Raw genomic sequence first — 5,760 nt, 5'->3', positions numbered from 1 at the left:
TGAGCCAATCAGAAGACCAGTCGTTTTCTCCCTAGCCAATGAGAGTCATTGATTTGACTCCTTCATGTCCACGCATAGAAACTTTTTCATATCAGTTGCATGTGTGTGAAAGTGACGTTCAGCAGAACTTCACATGACGATTTAAACATTAAGTATCGTTTTGTTATTTCTTGACAGTTACAAGCATTTTAACAACACAAAGAAAAGCTACTGATGTTTTCTTTATATCTCTTTGGCCTCTGTGGTACATCTACTCACTGAAAATAAAGACGAAATTCAGCCAAGTTTTACATCTTATCCCAATTTAACTATTGTGACCCAGTGTGTGGAAATAAGTCTGAATATTCTCTAATAATGAGCAAACCTTAATTTCACAGTTCTTAGTAAATATGAAACATATCAAAGGTATATTTTCACAGAATGCTCTTGACGTAATTTGGTTAATTTTATGTAGGAAAAAACAGACTTAAGACAGAGTAACCTTTCACAACTAATTGGCTATTGTTTATTGAATTGTTAGTGTAAAATGTTGCAACCAAGAACTACAGTATTTGCGTTGTTTACTGCCTGAGAGCTTAGGGGAAGTTATTTTTAATTAAATAATTAGTTCATATGTTTATTTTTACATGACACTGTCCAACCACTGACCCTGCCTGTGTTTTCTACACTACAAACATACTGTAAAGTACATTTTGTGAAAGTATGATCTTGGTGTTGTATTCATGTGTTTGACATAAGACAATCGACTGTAACAGGTTGCTCATCTGTGTTCTAATTGGTCAATATGAGCTGTGGTCATATATGTAAATTGCCTAGTGAGAGCTCAGACATTCTGTTACAAAGAAACACGCTGCATGTATTGTAGTGATATAATGTCGTTAAATGTTTATTTTGATGGTCCCTGTAGTTTTTAACACTTGCTTAACCTTAAAGGCAGGGTGTCTGACTTCTTTTAGCCGTTGTTGATGTTAAAATCACCAAAACGGACACACCCCACCCATGTGAAAGATTGAAATCATACGTTTGAAATCAAACTCTGATGCTCATTATCAAATGCTCATTTGAGACTTTAGTCTGAATTCCACAGAATGGTCACATATTTTTGTTTACACTAAAAAAAGGCTCAAATCAAATCCCGTACTGAGCAAAGGTACATCCGAAAAGTACGTATTTTACTTAATGGACAAGTTTAAGATGGTCCTTACTGAACATGAGGTTGTAGGGGTGAGGTTGGATCCAAATCTAACTCCTCCCACTTTACATACTTTGCCGTTTTTATATGCCGTTTTACACTGGCTCCCTGTTGCCGCCCGCATAAAGTTCAAGGCTTTGCTCCTGGCCTACAAGACCAACACCGGATCTGCACCATCGTATCTCCACTCGCTAATGCAGATCTATGTTCCTGCCAGATCACTGCGGTCTGCAAAGGAACAACGACTAGTGGTACCATCCCAAAAAGGAAAAAAGTCAGTCTCCCGTACCTTCACTGGATCTGTTCCACATTGGTGGAATGATCTACCAGCTGCTACAAGATCAGCAGACTCTGTTGCCATCTTTAAAAAACGCCTAAAAACGCATCTCTTCCATCAACACGTTGCTGATTGAGTTTTTCCTAATTCTCTTCCCTTTCCTTCTTTATAAAAAAATAAAAAAATAAAAAAAACATTACTAACCTCACTATTCTTAGCTTTGTCAATGTGCTAGACTTTAATGGACTAGTTTTGATGCACTTATGTATTTTGTGGCCTATGTTGTTATAATTGCTTCCAATGTTTCCTCATCTGTAAGTCGCTTTGGATAAAAGCGTCTGCTAAATGACTAAATGTAAATGTATATGCTATAGCTACTATTATCAATACATATCTAGTTGTTTAAAACCATGTGATTAACTTCACAATCATAACCAGCTACAATAACCACGCAACACATGTCGCTATTAATTATGTATCTTTTTATTTAGTTTAAAATTAACATAGCTTTGACATACCATCTTTGTATCTTACTGGCATCTCCTGTTTGTTTGTGTAAAGGAATTTTTGCCACAATTGTGGGGTTTATATGAAGCTATGACAAAGGAAGTCAATAGGAAGTGGTTCGGAGTTTGAGTTATTAATTTTCAGCTGTTAATATGACTATACATATTTTGCCAAAGTTAGCTAAAACCATAGAAATAATATTTTGTAATTTTCTAGTTTTATAGATGTAACATTTCGGCTGTTTTAAGCATTTATGGCATATTCCCCTGAGTCACCTGAGGGACCAGGTGTGCGACCAAATCGTGCTGGAGCAGTTCCCAGAGAGAACGCACCCCAGGTTCATCGGCACAAGCAGCAGATCTGGTGGAGACCTTCATGGCTGCCAGACAATCCAGAAAAGGCTATCACCTGGGTCCACAACAGCAGGACTGGAGAAAACCCTACCAAGCAGTCCAGAGAGAGCCAGAGAAGACTGGTAGGTCTATGGGTGGTAACAGTCGTGTGTTTAACCAACAGCCCCAATAGCCCCAGTGTTAGCCCCACTCCAGCTGGAACACCTAGAGTGCCTGTATGTCACGGTTGTGGTCAACAAGGTCACATTAGGCCCAATTGTACACTGAAGAAAATGTCTGATTCCAGACTATGTTACCTAACTGGCCCTAGCAAGCACTTACCCTGTGTGTCTTCTGATGTTACTGTCCCGGTGAAGATAAGTGGAAAGATAGTGCAGGCTTCAGTTGACTCAGGAAGTAGTCAGTCTTTCGTTCTTCAATCCTGTTTGAGGTCTGATTTTCAGCCTGTGGGCAAAGTGAGGGTTCGCTGCATCCATGGCGATGAGTCTGAACACCAGACCAGTGAGGTTCTCATAGATTTTAATGGCCAAAAATGCTTGTTAACCATAGGGATTTTGGAAAAATGCCCTTACCCAGTGATTTTAGGCCAGGATGTGCCAGTTCTCACAGAGCTATTGCAAAGTGTTGACACAGTCAGTGCTTATGTTACAACTAGAGCGCAGGCTAATAATAAAGCAGACTCCAATGGGTGGTCAGAGTTACCATTTGAGGCTTGTCCTGATGACAAAATTAAAAAGTCTAAGGCAGAGAGGCGTAGAGCAAAGGTGTCAGGTACAGCTGTACAGGAAAGTCGGTCCTTCCCACAACTAGAGGACACTGAAGTCTTTGATGAAGACTTCAAGAAGCTTCAACAGGAAGACCCCAAACTTAGCTCTTGCTTTTCTTCTGTTAAGTCCGATGATGAGGCTAGAGAAGCCATGAGGGAGGGTGACATATGTTTTTTTTTCAATAATGAAAAACTGTATCGAGTGAGTGCAGACACAGAGCAGTTAGTTGTTCCTAAGACTCTTAGAACCAAAGTGTTGCACCTAGGTCATAGCATTCCGTGGTCAGGACATCTAGGCAGGGAGAAGACTGAGAAGAGAATCCTGCAAAGATTTTATTGGCCAGGTTTCAACAAGGACATTGCAGAGTACTCTAAGTCATGTCAAGAGTGCCAATTGTCTACTCGCTCTAAAAGGGATTTAAAAGCTCCCCTCATCAATCTCCCAATTATTGACACGCCTTTTAGTTGCATTGCCATGGATGTAGTTGGTCCTTTAGAGAGGAGTAGGGCAGGGCACCTCTATATTTTAGTAATTTGTGATTACGCAACACTAAGGCAAGGCAAGTGGCCAATAGTTTAATCCAACTTTTCTCTCGTGTGGGTGTCCCTAAAGAAATCTTAACCGATCAGGGAAGTAACTTCACCAGCAAGGCATTGAGAAATGTGTACTCCCTGTTAGGGATTCGGGGCATTAAAACAACACCTTACCACCCGCAGACCGACGGCATGGTTGAGAGATTCAATCAGACCCTGAAGTCGATGCTGCGGAAGTTTTTGTCCGAATCAGGAGCTGACTGGGATCAGTGGCTTCCTAATCTATTGTTTGCATACAGAGAAGTACCGCAGGCATCCACCGGGTTCTCCTCCTTCGAACTCTTGTTCGGCCAGGAAGTGAGAGGCCCACTTGACATTCTCCGAGAGAGTTGGGAGGGGGACGCTCCTCACCAGCCAACCAACATTGCGAGTTATGTCCTGAAGATGCGGAAGAAGCTGGACCAGCTGAGCTCCAGGGCCCACCAACACCTGGCCCAGGCCCAAACGAGACAACGTGGTATGACTGAACAGCACGCACTCGCACCTTTATGTCCGGACAGAAAGTGCCGCTGCTGTTGCCATCATCTGAAAGCAGTTTGCTGGCTAAGTGGCAAGGTCCTTTCAAGGTACTCCGCAAGGTCGGAGAGGTGACCTATGAAATCTCAATGCCAGACAGACGTCTCTCCAAACAGATCTTCCATGTGAACCTCCTAAAACAATGGATTGATCGACCGTCTTCTATACAAGACCAGCTGTGGGCGCGGACCGTGGAAGAGGAAGAAGAGCCGTCGGAGCAGCAACAGGACCTGTTGAAAATCATCCCAAACGGCCTGTTTCGAAACCAGCCGGGGCGAACCAACGTCATCACCCACGACATCCGGCTGACTTCTCCAGGCCCCATCCGGCAGACCACCACCAGGGTTCCAGCGCGACTGATTCCCGCGCTGAAGCAGGAGGTGTTGGCGATGCTGGAAATGGGGGTGATCGAGACATCACATAGCGAGTGGTGCAGTCCCGTGGTCCTGGTACCAAAAAAAGACGGGGTGCTCCGCTTTTGTATAGACATTTTTCGAAGCTGAATACCATCTCAGCTTTTGACCCATATCCTGTGGAGCGCCTGGGAAAGGCTGAGTTCCTTAGCACCTTAGACTTGTGTAAGGGGTATTGGTAAGTGCCACTCAATCCCCAAGCACAGGAACTGACTGCTTTCAAAGCTCCATCTGGCTTGTTCCAGTTTAGGGTCATGCCCTTTGGCCTTCATGGCGCAGCAACAACATTCCAGCGTCTCATGGATGATGTGCTGAGGGGTGCTGAGGATCATGCCGCGGCTTATATCGATGATGTCATCATTCACAGTTCGTCATGGGAAGAACATCTTCAACATCTCAGTGATGTCTTCCGAAGGATTCGGCAGGCCGGGATAACGCTGGAATGTTGTTGCTGCGCCATGAAGGCCAAAGGGCATGACCCTAAACTGGAACAAGCCAGATGGAGCTTTGAAAGCAGTCAGTTCCTGTGCTTGGGGATTGAGTGGCACTTACCAATACCCCTTACACAAGTCTAAGGTGCTAAGGAACTCAGCCTTTCCCAGGCGCTCCACAGGATATGGGTCAAAAGCTGAGATGGTATTCAGCTTCGAAAAATGTCTATACAAAAGCGGAGCACCCCGTCTTTTTTTGGTACCAGGACCACGGGACTGCACCACTCGCTATGTGATGTCTCGATCACCCCCATTTCCAGCATCGCCAACACCTCCTGCTTCAGCGCGGGAATCAGTCGCGCTGGAACCCTGGTGGTGGTCTGCCGGATGGGGCCTGGAGAAGTGAATGCTAACAAATGCCAGCTTGCCTGGTCTGAAGTGTGCTACCTGGGATATGTCAATCATAACCAGTTACAATAACCACGCAACACATGTCTTCGTTAATTATGTATCTTTTTATTTAGTTTATTTATTTACTTTCGCCTGATTGTTTCGGGAAAAAATTCGAAGCATCAAGAGTGTCGAGAACAGCGCCATCTGGTGCTTATTTAAAACAAAGCAGCCAGAAGCCTGTGGAAGAAGCTCTGTCAGTTGAAGCAAACACAACACACTCCAGTTTCATTTTTATGTTCAAATAAAAGCTCCTTGTCA

Source organism: Barbatula barbatula (assembly GCF_947034865.1).
Source record: "Barbatula barbatula genome assembly, chromosome: 20".
NCBI classification, from domain to species: domain Eukaryota; kingdom Metazoa; phylum Chordata; class Actinopteri; order Cypriniformes; family Nemacheilidae; genus Barbatula; species Barbatula barbatula.
This window is presented reverse-complemented; position numbering follows the sequence as displayed.